This window comes from Vicugna pacos, chromosome 11 (genome assembly GCF_048564905.1).
Source record: "Vicugna pacos chromosome 11, VicPac4, whole genome shotgun sequence".
NCBI lineage: Eukaryota > Metazoa > Chordata > Mammalia > Artiodactyla > Camelidae > Vicugna > Vicugna pacos.
Genome location: NC_132997.1, coordinates 228679 through 249226, shown reverse-complemented (window position 1 = coordinate 249226; position 20548 = coordinate 228679). Strand labels below are relative to the sequence as shown.

The following is a 20548-nucleotide window of genomic DNA, read 5'->3' as shown; positions in this document are numbered from 1 at the left end:
ACGGTCACACGTTTCACCCTGGGAGTGTGAAGGAAAAGCCCAGCTGGGCTAACAAGCTAAGTCACAAATCTAAGTGCAACAAGTGTCGGATTACTGATCTGAGTTCTGCTGGGCTAACTCATAAATCTGAAGTTTAGTGTCAGTCTATTGGGCTAACGAGCTCAGTCACAAATCTAAGTGTGATAAGTGTTGGTTTACTGATATAAGTTCTGCCGGGCTAACTTGTAAATCTAAAGTTTAGTGTCAGTTTACTGGGCTAACAAGTTAACTCGTAAATCCAAGCTCAACAAGTGTCAGTAACGTGATCTGTTCCAAATTGATAAGCTCCAGTGTACTGATTCCTTGCTTTTTGTTGTTTGAACCTTATTGGCTAATAGCCCCATACTTGTAATTAACCCTATAAAACCTCATGTGCACGTCTTGGAGGTGCTCAGAGCTTCGGAGCAGAAGCCCCTCTGAGCCCGCCGGCGTAATAAATCTGAGTACTCCAACCCTCCGAGTGGTGCTTGTTTCTTGGCTGGCCTGTCATTTCCGTAACATTTTTGGAGGCCCCAGCGAGATACAACCACGCCGGCCCCTTGAGCCGCTGGACTGGTGGCTCCGGCCGACCGGGGGACGGGACTCCGGCAGCGAACGAGGTGGCGCCACCCGACGGTATTCCGGGTTCTCTTTCGTGACGGCAACTCGGCCCCCCGGGTGGCTGGGCTACAACCAGAGCCAGACTCCATGGAGGGACGGACAGACTCACCAGGTGGCCGTCCGGACAAGGTAGGATCCCCCGGGAGGAATCAGGTCCTGTCCCATTGGACAGAAGAGGAGGCTGATCCCCTCCTACAGGCTCTCCGTCTGATGGTAACTCAGACGGGGAAATCAGAAATCAGGTCAGGAATCAGGTCCTGTCCCAGTGGACAGAAGAGGAGGCTGATCCCCTCCTACAGGAAATAGGATATTGGTATTGGTGGGAGGGATGTTGTTAACCTCTGTGTGTGTGTGTGTGTGAGTGAATGAGCGGCCTGTGAAGCATGCGATCAGGCTCGAGTTTGTAGCTCCACGGCATTCTGCTACGGAGTTCGAGTGAGTCCCAACCTGCGGTTCCGTGGTGACCTCATACGGCTCAGGGCGGTATCGGTCCCTCAGGGTCCCGATCGGAGTCAGCGGCTTATACTGACCTGCCAAAGCTAAGAGGCACCTTCGTCCCCGCGAGGGGAGCGGCCAGGCGGACGCAACGAAAACCCTCCTTTGTCTTGTCTGCGACACCGGCACAGGGTGGCTACACTGGGAGGGAAAAGGACATAGCCAATGAGTCAACGCCCCTGTGCCCTTGGAGGCTAGGATGCTATTTCTTTGAGAAAGTCTCCTACCTGACTCTGTCACAGAACACCCGAGACTTATTGTTCCCCTACTGAACTGAACCAAGTAGTGCCCCTTTTGCCTAGCCCCAGACACCCAGGACGTAAGTTTAGAAGATGAATTCCTTCAGGACCGGGCTTGCCCAGCCCTGGAGGTCCCTTTTCTAGTCCATTTGTTTTGCCATCTGCCGTCAGTCCCACGCCCCTGATACGTTAGTTCAGAATATAGAGAGGATTTAATGAAGAAAGTCCCTGAAACTGCTTGAGGCCTTGAGATCCAGAGACATCAGCTGAGACTGGAACCCAGAGTCCCTGACCAAGTTAGCCTTAAAACAACTCATAGACCCAGCAAGAGAGCAGTCTCTCTGGGAACTCCGGTGTTTTGAAGAGTGAAGAAGAAAAAGATATAAAGGCTACCTTCCCAAACATCTAAAGCAACAGAACTATTATCCTTAAATATCTAAAAGAATGGGAGGCTCTAAGTCAAAACCCACCACTCTAGACTGCATGATTAAGAATTTCAAAAAGGGGTTCTCAGGAGACTATGGAATTCGAATGACCCCTGGCAGGCTGCGCACTTTGTGTGAGCTTAAATGGACTGCCTTTGGAGTCGGGTGGCCCTCAGGAGGAACTCTGGACCTAGCAACAGTGCGAGCAGTCTATCAAATAATCACTGGAACCCCAGGCCACCCAGATCAATTCCCTTACATTGACTCCTGGCTGAATATCGCCCAGACTCTACCCCCATGGATTCGGTTTTGCTCAAATGGACCTGGACAATGCAAGATATTAGCAGCTCAGCCAGTCCAGGCCAAAAAGACAGACAGAAAAAAACCGATTTTCCAGGGAGACGCAGAAGACGAGATATGCCTGCCCCCTCCATATGCCCCCAAGGCACAAACACCTCCAGTCCCATTGGAGACAACACCACCCTCTGTGTCACCACCTCCCCAACCTGAGGACCCAGAGGCAGAACTCAGCCCCCAGCCTGAGCCGGTAGGAAGGAGACTCCGCTCAGCACAAGCCGTGAAGCCAGCACCACCGGCCCTCCAAATGCCGCTGCGGGAGACACAAGGGCCACAGCAAGTTGGGGAAGACGGGACTGTTCAGCCTGGGCACCCCGTACTCTACTACCAACCCTTTAGCACCACAGACCTTCTCAATTGGCGCCATCACACTCCTTCCTACTCTGAAAAGCCACAGGCTATGATTGACCTCATAGAGTCTATCTTCCATTCTCACCGGCCCACCTGGGAAGATGTCCGCCAGCTGCTTCTGACTCTTTTCAATACAGAGGAGAGGAGACGTATTCTCACTGAAGCACGAAAATGGCTGCAGGGCCGAGCCCCTGGGGACACAATAGATGTTGAGGCGTGGGCCATGACACGTGCCCCTGACACCAGACCAGATTGGGACTTTAACACTCAAGAAGGAAGAGAAGCACTACGTGAGTACCGGGAGGCCATCCTACAAGGGCTAAAAGCAGGAGCCAAGAAGCCAACTAACATGTCTAAAACGACCACAGTGACCCAGAGGCCAGACGAAACCCCCACTGACTTCTATGAGAGACTGTGTGAAGCATTCCGAATCTACACTCCTTTTGATCCTGAGGCCCAAGAAAACCAACGGATGGTCAACGTTGCCTTCGTAGCCCAATCATACCCAGATATACGCCGGAAACTCCAAAAACTGGATGGATTCGCAGGGATGAACGCTACACAGCTGCTGGAAGTAGCAAACAAAGTTTTTGTAAACCGAGAACGGGAAGCCCAACGAGAAGCAGACCAGCGAATGAAGCAGAAAGCCGCGCTCCTTGCAGCAGCCCTGGGGAAAACAGGCTTCAGCCAGAACCCTGCACCACCCCGGAAGAGGGGACCCCAACCATGGATGCCCCTGGGCCGAGACCAATGTGCATACTGCCGGGAGACTGGGCACTGGAAGAGCGAGTGCCCAAACAGAAAGGATGGAAAGAGAGCACTCCCTAAAAGGCCTACTTATCAGCTGGAGCTACCAGCCAGTAATCACATCGGACTGGCTGGGGTTAACTCAGAATAGGAGAGACCGGGCTCCCTGCCCCTGGGCCCCCGGGAGCCCAAGGTCAAGATGTTTATAGGGGGCCAACCAATGACTTTTATGGTAGACACAGGAGCAGAGTATTCTGTGGTGACCCAACCTGTAGCCCCCCTGACCAAAAAAAAGGCGACTATTATTGGGGCTACTGGGGACTCAACTGCCCGCCATTTCTGCCAACCACGATCCTGTCAAGTAGGGGGCCATCTAGTGACACATGAATTTTTATATTTGCCTGAATGCCCAATACCATTGCTTGGAAGAGACCTTCTGTCTAAATTGGGGGCACAAATTACCTTTGTCCCCGGGAAACAGGCACATCTGACCCTACAGGGAGAGTCTATGATTCTAGCCATCTCAGTTCCCCGAGAAGAAGAGTGGCGTCTGTATGAGAGCAGAGAACTCCAGGAAAATCCTTACAAACTCCTGGAAGAGTTTCCATTAGTCTGGGCTGAAAATGGACCACCAGGCTTGGCACATAATCAGGCACCACTGGTGATTGACCTCAAACCTGGAGCCAGCCCAGTCAGACAGAAGCAATATCCCATGCCTCGAGAGGCCCACCTAGGAATCCAGAAGCATATACAGCGCCTCAGACAAGAGGGAATCCTAACTGAGTGCAGATCTCCCTGGAACACACCGTTGCTCCCAGTGAAGAAAGCAGAAGGAACAGATTATAGGCCAGTGCAGGACTTACGAAAAGTAAATGAAGTAGTCACTACAATACATTCAGCAGTGCCAAATCCATACACTCTTCTGGGCCTCATTCCGGCAGATGCCAAATGGTTTACATGCCTAGACCTTAAAGATGCTTTCTTCTGTCTTCGACTCTCACCTGTGAGCCAGCCCATATTCGCATTTGAATGGGAGGATCCCCATACAGGAGGAAAAACTCAACTGACATGGACACGTCTCCCCCAAGGCTTTAAAAACTCGCCCACCTTGTTCGGAGAGGCACTAGCCGCAGACCTTGTAAAATTCCCTGGGGAAACATTGAACTGTACTCTGCTCCAGTATGTGGATGACTTGCTGTTAGCCAGCCCCAGTGAAGAGGACTGTTGGAAAGGAACTCGAGCCCTCCTAGGGTTACTCCAAACAACTGGGTACAAGGTCTCATGGAAAAAGGCCCAGATGTGCAAAAAGACAGTCAAATACTTGGGATTTATTATCTCAGAGGGACACCGAGCCCTAGGACCAGAACGAAAACAAGTTATTTGTGCCATACCCAGACCGGAAACAAAAAGGAAACTGAGAGAGTTCCTGGGCGCAGCTGGGTTTTGCCGGATCTGGATCCCCGGATTTTCAAGAATAGCCAAGCCCCTCTACGAAGCAACTGCTGGATCAAGAAAAGAAACCCTCAAATGGGAAACTAAACAAAAAAATGCCTTTAGGCAATTAAAGGAACTACTAACCCAAGCCCCAGCACTAGGCTTACCAGATGTAACACGAGAGTTTAATCTGTTTGTACATGAAAAAGACCAAACTGCTCTTGGAGTCCTAACTCAGAATGTGGGGCCATGGCAGCGCCCTGTGGCTTATTTATCTAAAAGACTGGACCCTGTAGCATCAGGATGGCCACCCTGTTTACGGGCCCTCGCTGCCACAGCCCTCCTGGTCAATGAGGCAGACAAACTCACACTGGGACAGACTTTAAATGTAAAAGTGCCCCATTCTGTGGTGGCCCTGATGAATGGCCCAGGTTACAAATGGATAACTAACACAAGGATGACCCACTACCAGGGGCTTCTATGTGAAAATCCAAGAGTCCGTCTAGAGACTGTGCAAACCTTAAACCCAGCCACATATTTGCCTGAAGGGGAAGGGCAGCCTGACCACAACTGCGAAGAAATCGTTGAAGAGGTGTATGCAAGCAGGCCTGATCTAACCGACAAGCCCCTGCAAAACCCAGACCTGGAACTTTTCACAGACGGCAGCAGTTACATGCAAGATGGACAACGGCGAGCAGGTTACGCTGTAACAACAACCCGAGAGGTAATAAAGGCAGAGTCCCTTCCCCCAGGATGGTCTGCTCAGCGAGCAGAGATCTGGGCACTGGTCCAGGCACTAAGAGAAGGGAAAGGAAAACGAGTCAATATATACACTGATTCCAAATATGCATTTGCAACCTTGCATGTACATGGAGCCATCTATAAGGAGAGAGGACTTTTGACTGCTGGGGGAAAAGAAATCAAAAACAAAGAAGAAATTTTACAGTTACTGGAGGCAATATGGGATCCAAAGGAAGTGGCCGTTATTCACTGTAAGGGACATCAAAGAGGAAATGACCCTGTGAGCCAGGGGAACAGGCTAGCTGATCAAAAGGCAAGAGAAGCAGCCGCCTGGGAACACTCAGTAATTAAAGTTATGGCAGCGCCAGAGCTACCCACTGCCCCAGAATATAGTCATGATGAAAACAAGTGGGCACAGGCTAAACGAGGAGAGAAAAGAAAGGACGGATGGTGGATCATGACGGATGGAAGGGTTTTCATCCCAGAACGACTAGCTTATCGTTTAGTCCAACAACAGCACGAAGCCACACATATGGGAAAAACAGCTTTAGAGGCCCTCTTAAAGCGATATTTCCTAATTTCTCGTCTCCCTACTCTATGTGCATCAGTTTCCCAACGCTGCTTGCTCTGTGCACAAAACAATCCAAAACAAGGGCTCACTGGGCCAATGGGAATACAACGATGTGGATTGGCTCCCTTTGAAGATTTAGAAGTGGACTTTACTGAACTTGGGCCCAGTAAGGGATATAAGTACCTGCTGGTTTTTGTCTGCACCTTCACAGGGTGGGTAGAGGCCTACCCCACCAGGACAGAGAAAGCAAGGGAAATGACAAAGGCTCTTCTCAGGGATGTTATCCCTCGATTTGGAATGCCTACCTCCATCGGGTCTGACAATGGACCCGCCTTTGTGTCAGAAATTGTACAGCAAGTGGCAAAGGCACTGAGCATTCGCTGGAACCTACACACAGCATACCGGCCTCAAAGCTCAGGGAAAGTAGAACGAATAAACAGAACTCTAAAACAAATTATAGCTAAAATCAGCCAAGAAACCCAGCTTCCCTGGGTGGACATTCTACCCCTGGCTCTGTTGCAAATTAGATGCACCCCAAGATTTAATATTGGGTACTCTCCCTTTAAAATCCTCTATGGGCGACCGCCACCTTTAGTCAGGATGAGAAACCCCACCCCAGAAATAGGAAATCTAGGGCTCCAACAACAACTGTTGGGACTAGGAAAAGTACTACGAGAAGTTTGGGGTTGGGTGATAGAGAAAACCCCCATTTCATTAGGGGTTCAAGTGCATCCCCATAAACCAGGTGACCAGGTATGGGTGAAGGATTGGAAAAAGGAACCTCTCAAACCAACATGGAAGGGACCATATTTAGTGGTATTAACTACTCCTACAGCTGTTAAAGTTGCAGGAATCGTCCCTTGGATCCACCACTCCAGAGTCAAGAGAGCAACTGCACCTCAGACAGAGGGTCCCTAGAAAATTGAGAGTGTCCCGGGAGACCCGCTCAAGATCAAGATCAAGAGGGACCAGAAAAGGATCGACGAGCCCTGCTCTAGCCACACCCGGAAGCTGGCTAGTCAACGCACGGCCGAAGCTTGAGGAAAGCCCAACGCAGCTGTTAAATATATTTCTTTTGTGCTCCCTTGCCTCTTTCCTTGTTTTCTATACCAGTCTGCGTACTAGCAGTGGGGCTAGCTAGCGCCACCCCACCTGACTGAAACATAGGCCATAAAATCCTGATAGCTGTTTTATATCTTCTTATAATTAGTGCCATCACCGCAGCATCATGTCTAAGATAATCATAAGGCTGATGTTACTAATGCTAATGTCCTCACTCTCCTTGGCTGTACAGTGCACCTGCATGGAACCGGGTGACAGGTGGTCCATATACCGGCCTGTATTTTCAGCTTATACTTATCAGCCGAGTCAATGCTATGACTCCGCTTCAGAGTGCACATATCAGGGAAAATCCTACTGGATTGGCACAATTAAGGCTTATTATATATCTAGCATCAAATGCTATGGCACACCCGGCAAGCTGGTGTGCTGGACCAAGCAAACACATTATGGGATGAGTGATGGAGGGGGCGTACAGGACCAGGCACGCTGGCAAGCAGTCCAACAAGCAGTCCAGAGGCAACACCGGAAGTTATTACCTACCCGGAAGCCAATAAAACTTCCATCTTTAGCCGAGCCTCGGGATCTGGATCCACAAATAAATGGGCTGTTAGCCGCAGTCCATGGGATTCTCAATCATTCCAATCCAGACCTGGCTAAAGATTGCTGGCTATGCTTGCGTCCTGGCCCCATCCAGCACCTGGCTTTACCTCTGACAAACCTCACTAAGACTTTCACCACAACTCATAGCGATGCCGTTTCTACCACTAGGAGTTCCAGGCTGAACTGGGTACAGCTCGCCTACAAGGCACCAGAATGTTATTTCAACAATGGAACTAATCCTTTAGAGGGCAATCTAACTATAAATCAATGTATTAAAACCTCTCACTGTATGGGTCTAGGGTGCCAACCCACACAAAGATGGTGTTCTAATAACGGGACTTATTTTGTATGTGGTGAATTTGCCTACCGGTGCCTCCCTGCCAGATGGGCAGGGTTATATGCTTTGGCTTATCTCACTCCCCGAATGGACATTATGCCTAATAATCAAAGTCTGCCCATCCCTGTCATAACTCACCAGCATCCACGGAGAATAAAACGAGCTATACAATTGATCCCCTTGCTAGTGGGGCTCGGAGTGGCAGCAGGGGTAGGCACAGGAATCGGGGGCATCGCCTCTTCCTCTTATTACTATTATCAGCTTACAGGTGAATTCAGCCACGATCTCCAACAAATAGCAGAAACCCTGGGAACTCTGCAGAATCAGATTGACTCTCTTGCCGAGGTGGTCTTACAAAACAGGAGGGGTCTGGACTTACTCACGGCCAAAGAGGGGGGGACTATGCCTCTTTCTAAATAAAGAGTGTTGTTTTTATGCCAATCAATCAGGAATTGTCAGAGGGATGGTTCAAGAGTTACAAGACCGAGTGGAAAAAAAAAAACATATTTTAGATAAGAGCCCATGGACAGGCCCCTGGGGCTGGACCTCCTGGCTGGCACCGTTCATAGGTCCCTTACTCCTGATTTTTGCAGTTCTGCTGTTTGGGCCCTGTGTCCTAAACTTCCTGACCCGCTTTGTCAGTGAGCGGATAGAGGCTATAAAACTTCAGATGTTAGCCTCCAATTATGAGCCCCTGCAACAGGTAAATGATGATGCTTACTCCAACAAGGGTTGTGAAAGCATCAAGAGGGGGGAATGTGAAGGAAAAGCCCAGCTGGGCTAACAAGCTAAGTCACAAATCTAAGTGCAACAAGTGTCGGATTACTGATCTGAGTTCTGCTGGGCTAACTCATAAATCTGAAGTTTAGTGTCAGTCTATTGGGCTAACGAGCTCAGTCACAAATCTAAGTGTGATAAGTGTTGGTTTACTGATATAAGTTCTGCCGGGCTAACTTGTAAATCTAAAGTTTAGTGTCAGTTTACTGGGCTAACAAGTTAACTCGTAAATCCAAGCTCAACAAGTGTCAGTAACGTGATCTGTTCCAAATTGATAAGCTCCAGTGTACTGATTCCTTGCTTTTTGTTGTTTGAACCTTATTGGCTAATAGCCCCATACTTGTAATTAACCCTATAAAACCTCATGTGCACGTCTTGGAGGTGCTCAGAGCTTCGGAGCAGAAGCCCCTCTGAGCCCGCCGGCGTAATAAATCTGAGTACTCCAACCCTCCGAGTGGTGCTTGTTTCTTGGCTGGCCTGTCATTTCCGTAACAGGAGAGGGAAGCCTGGAGGATGTGACAGACTCATGCATTCAGCTCATATTCAACTAAACCAAGCCCTGTTTTCAACACAGTAATCTCTCTCACTATAAAAACACGTGACATCAACAGGCACTGCCATCATAACACCTGAAAGTGTTCAAGGTACTTAACCTGGGGCAGAAACACTGAGGGAGAAGACGGAAGCTCCCTCAGCACTGACGCTCCCTTTTGCCCACTTCACCAGGAGAAGCTGGTATTTACAGCCTGAGGCTCTCAGCCCACGGAGCAGTGCCCACGCCACTGAGCTGCTCATGAGGGAGCGGGAAAGGGAGAGAAGGGCAGCCCCAGGGGGGAGGGAAAGCGGGGGGGGGGGGGGGACGCGGGCTGCAGCCCCGCTCGGAGGCCAGCCCCAGCCCCAGCCGCCCGCCCCCGTCTGGGTCCGCAGACCTCGCCCGACCGGGACACAGCCCGCCCAGTAGTGGGGACGGGCCGGCAGCCGAGGAGAGGAAGCCCCGGAGGAGAGGACTCGCGGGCGGGAGAGGGGAAGGGGACGCCAACAGCAGACTGAGGGGATCCCGGCTGGGTGAGAGGTGGCAGGCGCACACATGGCCCTGGACAGCTGTGGCCGGGGCGCCGGGGCAGGTGGTGCGGGCAGAGGGGCCTGGTCCGAGCAATTTAGCTGAACACACGCTGATTCGCGCCCTCGCGGGCTGTGACACGCAGACCGCCCTCCCGCAGCCGCCTGAACCTTTCCCGTGAGCCCCCCACCTTACACTTCCACAGCCGGAGGCCCCGGTCCCGGGCAGGAGCCAAAGGCCTACAGGGCGACAGAGCTGAGAAGCCTTTGGGGCCGATCCCCGGCTCGGAGCTGGAGCTTCCAATCCACGGTCCAGCTGGCACCGACTACGCATGCGCAGGAGGGCCAGTGATCCTCTGGTTTCTGTGAGAGAAGCTGGGGAAGTGAGGGAGGGAGAAGATCTGAGGAGGAGGGGAGGAGGGGAAAAGTGGAGGTAGACAGATGGACAGGAGGTGCAGAGAGAAGGGAGTAATCTGGAGGGGGGAGGGGAGTAGCAGAGATGGAGAGAAAAAGCTTTACCTCTGGGCACACCCCGAAACAGGCGGCAATCCTGCCTCTGTACCCCTCTCTAACACTTCAAGGTCCGAATCTCAAATTTTACCTCCCTGATCCAGCCCTCCAGCCGAGGCCTCTGCAGAACCTTTATGGGGATCACACCTGATTCCCCCCCGCGGAGCTGGGTTTCCCGTTGCTCTGGGAACCAAGCACCCGCGGGTGTTGTCGCTCAGAACTACCTTGGGAAGAGTACATATTCCCCTTTTACAATCTGGGAAACATGCAGGCAAGATCTCTGCCTTAGCCCCACTGTCCCAGGTGTTGGGCTGGTGGGGAGCGGGTTGGTACAAGATCGGAGCCCCAGAGTGAGCCGACTGCCTGAGTGTTGGTGCATAGGCCCCATCCCTCCTGAGTAAACCATACCCCACCACAGGGGAACCATCAAGGGCTCACAGTAAGTTCCTGGGTGTGGGAGAGCTGCCCTCAGTTCCAGTGCCCAGCTTACTAGGTAAATAGGAATATTACCAAGTCCAAATTCATTCTCCTCAGTGCAGGACAGGCCAATAATTTGGGAGACCAGGTGTTGGGGCATGGAATAGCAAGTTTCTGTAGACCTAGATGGCGAACTATTGTCCTGGAAAACCATCTCCCCAAGTCAGAATTCAGGCTCCTTTCCTACGTGCTTGGTTGTAGCAAACTCAACTTGGTGTAGGAATTTTTTTTGTTAGAATACTTTATTCTTGCAGCTATCTGCCTGAGTCAAATCTCTGTAAACCTCCAGCCAAACAACCGTTATTTTCTATTCTGCAACTTGTTATCTTTTTATGAATGAAAAAGTGTCAAATATCCTTAAACGTCAGAGCCTTCAGAACAGACTCTCCTGTATATTTCAGGCTCTAAGCAACATTGTTTCACAAACAAGATGAAGCCTAGGAGACGGAGCACAGGTTAAAAGTCAAAGGAAAAGTTCTAGTATGGAGTCAGATTTGTTCTTTTCTATTACCTGGGCAGAAGGCACTTGAGGCTTTATACCCCTATAAGTTAAAAATAAGTAAAAGTTTAAAGGAATTTACATACATAGGTGGGAATGTTCATAGCATATCTGGAAAAGCACCCAAAGGATAGTAAACAGTGGCATTACCAGAGAGGGCTGAAAGAACAGAGAAAAGAACAGGGAAAACTTCTTTCACTTCTGTATATTTGTGCTCTCTTTGATTTTTTTTAAACCATATGCATGTATTTCTTTTTCAGGTAAAAAGAAATTGTAATGGAGCAGAGGAGTATCTAGCACAGCAAATATATTAGCCAAGGAATTACTGAGCCATCACTGTTAATTTAAGCCAGGAAACATTTATTGTCTCTCTGCTATGTGCCGAGTGCTGTTTTAAGACTTCTTTTTAATATTTTTATTTTTATTTTTATTTTATAAAATAATAACATGCTATCACTCACCCCTGCCCAGGGCTGGTGGAAAGCCAACTTAGTTTTTCTTGAGTTGTTTTCCAAGTAGTAGAGATGAGTTATAAACAGAACACATCTTCCGGGCAAAACAGTCGGAGTGGTTTTCCAGCAGGCCAGACAGCTATGATGGGTTTACAATAGAGGCGCCCAGAGGCTGAGAGAGAAAGCCTCCAGGACCTTATAACAAGCTGCCCAAAGTGCATTCTCCATGGCACTACTGAAATAGGAAAGAAGAAATCTGACTCCATATTAGATCTGTTCTTTTGACTTTAACCCTGTGCCGTGTTTCCTAGGTTTAGTCTTGTTGGTACTGCACCTTTTGTAAAACAATGTTGCCTAGAGCCTGAGATATACAGGAGGCCCTAATCTCAAGGCTCTGATTTTAAAGAATATTAACACTTTTCCATTCATATAAAGGTAACAAGTTACAGAATAGAAAATAACATTTGTTTCTTGGAGGTTTACATGGATGTGACGCAGGTGAAGAGCAGCAAGAACAAAAGATTCTAACAACAAAGAATTCATAAACCAAGTTTGCAACAACCAAGCATTCCTCCTTCCCCTTTTAAATATAAAAAGAGCCTGAATTCTGACTTTGGTAGATGATTTCCAGGACATTAGACTTCCATCTTCTCAGCTGGCTTTCCAAATTAAAGTCACTATTTCTTGCCCCAAAATCTGGTCTCCCGATTTATTGGCCTGTAATGCACAAGCAGAGCAAGTCTGGAGTCGGAAACACAAACATACATAGAAAGTATCCATTTGGTATATTAAATGACCTGCTTCCACTCGTCTTCCTGATGTTTTCTTCTCTTGACAACTCCTGCTATGTTTATGAAAACCCTGTCATGTGGACACATTTGCATCCCTAGCCACTACCTTTCCAGGTAAGATCTGATGCCAAGAAGTCAATGGAAGTTGCTAGAATGTATTACCTGGCCAGAAAAGAGCAGAAGTGGTTACTGGCTGATGTTCAGGAGCAGACTGGGACACCTGACAACATGTCATAAGTACGGATAGACAGCTGGGCACCAAAGGAGAAGCTTCTAAGACTCCATGAGGGACTTGTTGGATAGGAAGGAAAAGTCCCAGCCTATAGCTCTGATCTCACCACGAGCTTACTGAGCGAGGCTGGACAAGTCACTTAAATTCTCTAGGCCCTTGCTATCCACCATGGGAACCACCAGCCACATTCAGGATTATGAAGTTACTCTTTAGCCAGAAAGAATTATAAATACACATTTTATTGCAAAATTTCAGCAAGTATAATATTTAAAAACATTATTAGTTATCTTGCCCTAATGAGTTATTTTTGTATGTCTAGCTTTCTGTGGTTTGCAATGCCTGCAACTAATGATTCCCTTACAGTGAATTATTTTGAAATTATAAGTTACTGGACACAGTACCCTCATATCACACTTGAAAAAAATTGATCCACATAAGCAAGGGGATCTGACTTAGTAGTTATGAGCAGGGGCTCTGGGGTCAGCCTCCTGAGTATAAATTCTCACTCTGCCTCCAGGGGGTTCTGTGTGAATCTTGGAAATATTATTGTTGTTGTTATGTGTGCCTCTTTTTCCTTCCCTTTTAAATAGCGAGGAATATATAGACTCTATCTCGTACGGTGTTGCCAGGATTAAATGAGTAAACGTCTGTGCTGCCCACTTCCCTGGGTTTCAGCATTCTCCAGGCAATCAGTGTCAAACTCAGAGGCATTCTCCACTGTCTTCGTCACTCAGGGTTGCTGTAACAAATTACCATGGGTCGGGTGGCTTAAACAACCAGCATGTTGCTTAAGTTTTGGAGGCTGAGGTTAATGTATCTGGGAGAGGAGAGCCTTCATGGCTCGAAGATGGCTGTCTTCCCACTATCTTCATGGGCCAGAGAGCGGAGAGAAGCAAGCAATCTGGGGCCCTTTATAAGGCCACTAATCCCATTCATGAGGCTCTACTCTCATGACCTCATTTTATCCTAGTAATCATCACTCAAAGGCCCTGCCTCCCAATACCATCACCCTGGGAGATGGGGTTTCGACATATGGATTTTGAGGGGATGCAAACATTCAGTCCACACATCGGCTAACTCTCCCCAACATGCAATCATCAAACCTGTAGCTAGTTTCAAAGTAATGTTTATATCTCTCTGCCCATTTTGATTCCTGCATCCACTAACACTGAAGCCCTGTTAGATTTTATTCATTATTTTTCTGGTAGAGATTTAATTGATTCCTCTACTCCAATGATCTCCTCACACCAAACAGTCCTCTTAACAGCCATGCCAGGTAGGTCTTCCTTAAATCACCTTCCCACTGCACCTGGTTGTTTTTAGGTGTAAATGTCAGAATCCTCTCCACACCCCAGCCTAGAAATTTAATCCCTTACACTACCGCTCACTATGATATTTTTCTATTACCACTGTAACAAACTTCCATAAGCTTAACAAATTAAACCAGCACAGATTTATCACCTTATGGCTGTGGAGGTCACAGATCCAACACAGTTCTCATTGAGCTAAATTCAAGTTAACAGCAGGGTTCCTTCCTTGTAGAGGATCTAGAAGAGAATGTTTCCTTGTTTTTGTTTTATTTTCCAGTTTTCAGAAGTCACTCACCTTCCTTAGCTTGTGCCCCACAACTTCCTCCATTTTCATGGCCAGCAGCCTTTCTGAACACTGCTCCATGGCTACACCCCTCTCTGATTTTAAACTCAGTTGGGCTATGTCCTCCATTTTAAGGACCCCTGTGATTACATTGGGCCCACCTGGACAATCCAGGCTACTCACCATATTGTCTCATCTCAGGTTCCCCTTCTCCCCTCCCATTCAGGCATTATGAATGTGGCTGTGACACTCACCATGTGTGACATTTCCTCTCATGAGCAATTTAAGGTTCAAGGCACTTATGAATGACTTTTTGTTTTTCTTCCTTAGTCTTTCTACCTTCAGTACGTGTGGTGAGATTATATGAATCCTTTTTATTTGTGGCCCTCCACTAATCTTTAATAATGTATCATGGGTTTAAAAGGCTAATAGACAATTTATAAGACAGAAATCCTCTAAGATTTTTCTCCTAATATATCTGCCATCCCTTTTGCCATGTATAGAAACATGTGACAGTTGGCTACCCTGTGGCGGGGGAGGAACATGATTCTGCCACCACACTCCCCTCATTCACACCAATTTGATGATCGGCTAACCAAGGATCTATGCTCCCCTCTTCACTCACTTCTTCCTCCTTTACATTGACTTTCCTGTTCCCACTGCTTCCTTCATTCACCACATCAGGATTTCATGACCACATTCATCTCTAAATAAAATAGATATCTTCCATCTAATGTCTGATAACTGTTATTGTTATCTGACCTACACATAACCCCACCCATCTCTTTATTTTCCTATAATCTTCCAGAGGAGTCAGTTCCATGATGATGATGATGATGATGATGATGATGATGATACTGATAGTGATGACAGGGGCCTCTCAAGGATTCTGATAAAGAGGGAATCAATAAAGAGAGGGAATCATTGCAAAATTGCCCCAGAAACAGGCTTAAAGTTAAATAACAGCTAAAGTGTTTAATGAATTTGACTAATATTTAACTATTTTTAAAACTCTGTAACACTGAATTTAAAATTTTAATGGGAATTTTCATTCACCCCTAACCAAGATTCAACTCTAGGACCAAAATCTTAGGACTTGTTTCTTCTAACAAATTGTCCACTAGCCTTTTAAACATGTGATCCTTTAAAAAGTGTAAGTGCTGGGCTGACAATAAGCAGGATTCATATAATCTCACCAGACACAGTTAATGTGGAAAGACCAAGGAAGAAAAACAAAAAGCCATTCATAATGTCTTGAAACTTACATTGCACACAGAAGAAAATGTTAGGCAAGGTGAGTGTCACATCAACATGACGCCTGAGTGGGGTGGGGAAGCTGATCTTCCTCATCAGACATTTACGCTAATTTGTTAGATGCCAACACACTTTCCTCATTGGATTTGCTTCTAATAAGTATGGAAGAGTTTAGGCTCTACCAAGAGCAGACTAAACTTTTTCCCCCGCTGTCAGATTACTGGACTGAATGTCCCCACAAGAAGGATATGACTATGTTTCATAGGGAAGTCTTCCTGAGAAGCAACAGACTTTTCGAGGGCAGAACTACAGTTCCCCCCATGGAGGGCTGGAGGAGGGCTAGAGGGGACACTGGAAACACAGCAGGAGTGAGTTCAGATACTGCTGCTCAGGTCGCCAAAGTCAGTAGTGCTATCTCTAAGGATATGTCATTCTCCCAAAAGTTCCATGAGTGAAGGAGCCTGTGAATACTAAGCAGGTTGTTAAGACACAGCAGCACATAATTTGAGTGACAACACAATTAGAGTATGATTTGATATTTGGAAAATAATTAGCCCATTGTTCTTTCAAACTGCAGCAGTAGTAATAGAAATAAAAAAGACTGAGCCGTCTTGGAGACAACAATTAATAAACAATTCTAAATCTGCAGGATTCCTTGACAATATGCAAGCAATGAGCTAGATGTGTGCTGCAGATGCCTGTTACTGCAGAGCTCACTCCTGCAAAGCACAGACTAATTTTCTCAGCAGACAGGGGGAACCAAGTCAAGATTCCTAATCTTGAGAGGTTTACTATATGGCCGGAAAGATCAGACAAGCACATACAGCCAAATATGAATAAATGTAATCAAATATTATGAAATGTGAATGGAGCGCATACGAAAGAGAAATTCCTTTCACCTGGGATCTAGAGAGACTTCTTCAGAAAATGTGGCTTTGGAGATGGCCAAAGACATGGGTGGAATTTTCGCAGAACAGGATGCAAGGAATTTAAACACTGATTCTAAAATTCATATAAAAATGCAAAGGATCCCAAATATCCAAAACAACTTTGAACAAGAAAAACAAATTTGGAAGACTTACACTATCTGATTTTCAGCCTTTTTTTTTTTTTATAAAGCTACAGTAATCAGAAAGTATGGTGTTGGTATAAAACAAGGAAATAAAATAATGGAACAGAATAGAAAGTTCAGAAATAAACCAACACTTATATACACAACTGATTCTCAAAAAGGATGCAGTGGAGAAAAGGAACTTTTCAACAAGTAGTGCTGGAATTGTAAGTGATATGCAAAAAAAAAAAATGAACTTTGATCCATACCTCACAAAATATACAAAATTTAACTCAAAGTGGATCATAGATCTTAATAGGAAATCTAAAACTATAAAACAGCTAGGAGAAAAAGCATAGGCTTAAGCTTTATGGCCTTGGGTTTGGCAAACATTTCTTTGCTATGACACCAAAAGTATCATCTATCTTAAAAATTAACTGGTAGAGTGAACTTTACAAAAATGAAGACTCTTCAAAGCTCTTCTAAACACTGCAAAGCAAATGAAAAGAGAAGCCATAGACAGAAGCTATTTGCAGATCATATATCTGGTAAAGTTCTCTCTTTGTGTCTGATCCAGAATAAAAAGATTTCAGAACTCAATAATAATGCAAACACCTGAATGAATGAATGAGGTCAGAAAACACACTTCAGTAAAGATACCCAGATGGATCATAAGCATATGAAAAGATGCTGATTAAAGATGCCATTAGTCATTAGAGAAATGCTTTTAAAAACCAGTGAGATACTAGTACACATAATTATTAGAATGTATACGATTAGAAAGACCGACCTTACAAAGTGCTGGCAAGGAAATAGAGTAACCAGAACTGATACACACCACGAGGAATTTACAATAGCACAACCATTTTGGAAAACTGTTTAACGGTTTCTTTAAAAAAGTAAACACCTCTCTACCATATAACCCAGATATTCCTCATCTGATGCTTTAGAAAATAAAAGCATATGTCCATACAAAGATTTGTAACCAAATATTCACTGCAATATAATTTATAATAGCTCAAGTTGTAAATAGCCCATGCATCCATCAAGAAGTAAACGGAGAAACAAAGGATAGTCTAACCAAACACTGCTCACAATAAACTATTCAGGAAAACTCAGCACTAAGCAATACTCTGCTATAAGAAAAATAAGCTATTAATACAGCAACACAGATGACTTTCAAAATAATTACACTGAATGAAAGAAGTCAGACAACATAGAGTAGATACTGCATGAATCCATTCATCCAATGATCTTGAAAATGCAAACCAGTATGTTGTGATAGAAAGCAGATCAATGGTTTCCAGGAGAATAGACGGGGAGGGAGGGAGGGACAACAAAATGCAGGAGAAGAGTTTTGTGGGTGATGGGTATGTTCACTGTCTTGAATGTGGTCATGGTTTCTTCGGGATATACTTATGTCAAAACATATTAAGTTGTACAATTTAAACGTGTGAAAATTATTTTGCCAAGTATACCTCAAAGCTGTCTTAAGAAAAAAGGCACTTCTGTCCTGACACAACTCAGGGCCTGATTGGAGTGAGATGATCAGTCCCTCACCCTCTCTGCCTAACGGGAAGGTAGAAAAACTCTCACGGAAGGTAAGATATGGATTTTTCATTTGCAATGTCTGCCATGTAATAAAGAATTTCTAGACATGCAACATGTCAAGGCTATATGATGGATAAAATGAGAATAAGAAATATTAGACAAAGGATGAAAAGGCCCAGGTGATGTAGGCATCAGAGTTACCAATAAAGGCTATAAAATACTTTTAATATATTCAAGAAAATAAGGAAATGATGTGAGAATATATAACAGGGTCAAGACTTTCACCAGAGAAATATACTGGAATATATTTTTAAGAAAACTCAAATACTCTAGAACTGAAGCTTTCAGCTCTGGAAACAGGTAAACAGAGCTAATTAGGATCCCTTTTAAGTAAAACTTTCAGTAATGCCGGATAAAATACAACAACAAAAGTAACACAGAGCTAACTATGGAGAGAGAAGTTCCCAGGTGACAATACAAAGAGAACACTTAACGCCAAAATTGTAATCTTGTGAGCTGATGCCACCGCATCCTGGATGGATGGGGTTTTCATCTGCACATAAATAGGGATACAAGGTCCATTTAGGAAAAAGGGTCCATACTAGATGTAGAAGAGTCTTCCTTTATAGAAGCCTCTGCATAAGACGTATTGGAAGACTTGCCTCTTCACTTAATAAGACTCAAAGTTCTCCACATGTGCACACAGGGAAGGGGTGAAACAATCGGTTCTGCAGGGAAAAACAAAGTCCCCCTTAAAAAAATCTAATCTCCATGCCCCTGCTATATATGAATGTGGAATCCAAATTGATACTCCACTTAAAATTCCGGAATTCCCAAACCAAAAAATATAATAATCGAAGGTTGATCATATCACGTGAAGCCTTAGGATAAGCAACACAAAATTGTTCTCTATGGGAACTTTAAAAACCAGGATGTCAGGGACAATCATAGGAAAAAATTGTACTCACTATAGGGAAGCTCCCACAACTCTACACACATACAGACACACAACTGTAAACAGACAGAAATAAGTGCCACAGGGAAGAAAGAGCTAACAGTAAGACACAGGACGATTAATAGTCCAGAGCCTAAAATTATGAAGCAATCTAAGAGAGAGCATAAAATGAGTATGACTGAATCATTTAGATAAAATGAATCTTATGTAACATAATGAATAATCAGGACATCATGAAAATAAACAGATCAATTTTTTAAAGAACTAAACAGAACTTATGGAAACAAGATACAGATATCATTTGGTATATAAAATTCAATGTATGGGTTAAGGAACATTTTAATCTTCAATATCTAGGGTGTTCATTAAAATTCAACAGTAATCTCTAAAGTAATTGTTTAAAAAGAGAATAAAAATAAAGAAGTCAAAATGAACAATACAAAATAGGCCGGTCACTATTCTAAGTTCTTCATCTGTTTTACCACTTAATGCTCACAATCTTTGAGGTGGATAGTATCACTTTTTGTATATGAAGAAAGTGAGCCTCAAAGGGATTACGTATCCTGGTTACATGGTTAGCAAGGGAGGGAACCAAGCCCGGATAGGCTGTCTCTAGACGCCATGCTCTTAACCATGACTGCAAGGTGTATAACAGGCAGGAGAAAAGCAGAGCAAAGCAAATAGAAATCACAAAACAAGATGCCAGAAACAAAACATCATCACTAATCACAATGTATTTAGATGAAATAAATAATGAGTTAAAAGATTTACAGATTTCATTTGTTTACCTGAGACAACGCAGAATTAAATCGTAAAACTGGTTGAAAGCTTAGAATAACAGAAACAGGTCAAAACTTACAGCCAGAAAAAGAGACACCTGAGAAATACTAATCAATGGAAAGGGAATCACTCAAGTCTCCCTCAGGTTCATAGGTACCTGAAACCGACCTTGGCCTGACACAAACCAGCTCGGTGCCTGAGCGAAACAATCTATCCCCCGGAATTTTCGTTCACTCAACTGTGAATGTAAGGAACGATCCCTCCTTTCATCCAGCCAATTTGTATTGACTGCTATGCCACGGGTACTGTCCAACCCACCTGAGGTCCTTCAGTGAACAAAAAAGGATCCTTGTAACTGTAGGACTGAGGAAGAGCGGAACATAAACTACAGTCGTGACAGTCATGTGAAATATATGGTATTCTAGAAGGTGATAGAAATAATATGATCGGGGAGAGGGGGTTTCTGGGGCAGAGACAAGGGGAAGGCAGTTTCCAGTTTAAAATGAGATGGCCACAGCGGGTCTCACTGAGGACCTTGAGAAGGGGGTGCTAGTTGCTGAGCTTCCTCT

At 45.4% G+C, this 20548-nt stretch overlaps 1 long non-coding RNA gene across 1 annotated transcript; it reads left to right on the top strand.

The window, feature by feature from the left end:
* Nucleotides 1-524: 524 nt before the first annotated feature.
* Nucleotides 525-7082, top strand: LOC140699122 (uncharacterized). The gene is made up of 2 exons (XR_012077122.1): nt 525-768; nt 6844-7082. It is a non-coding gene; the product is annotated as an uncharacterized lncRNA (long non-coding RNA).
* Nucleotides 7083-20548: the final 13466 nt, after the last annotated feature.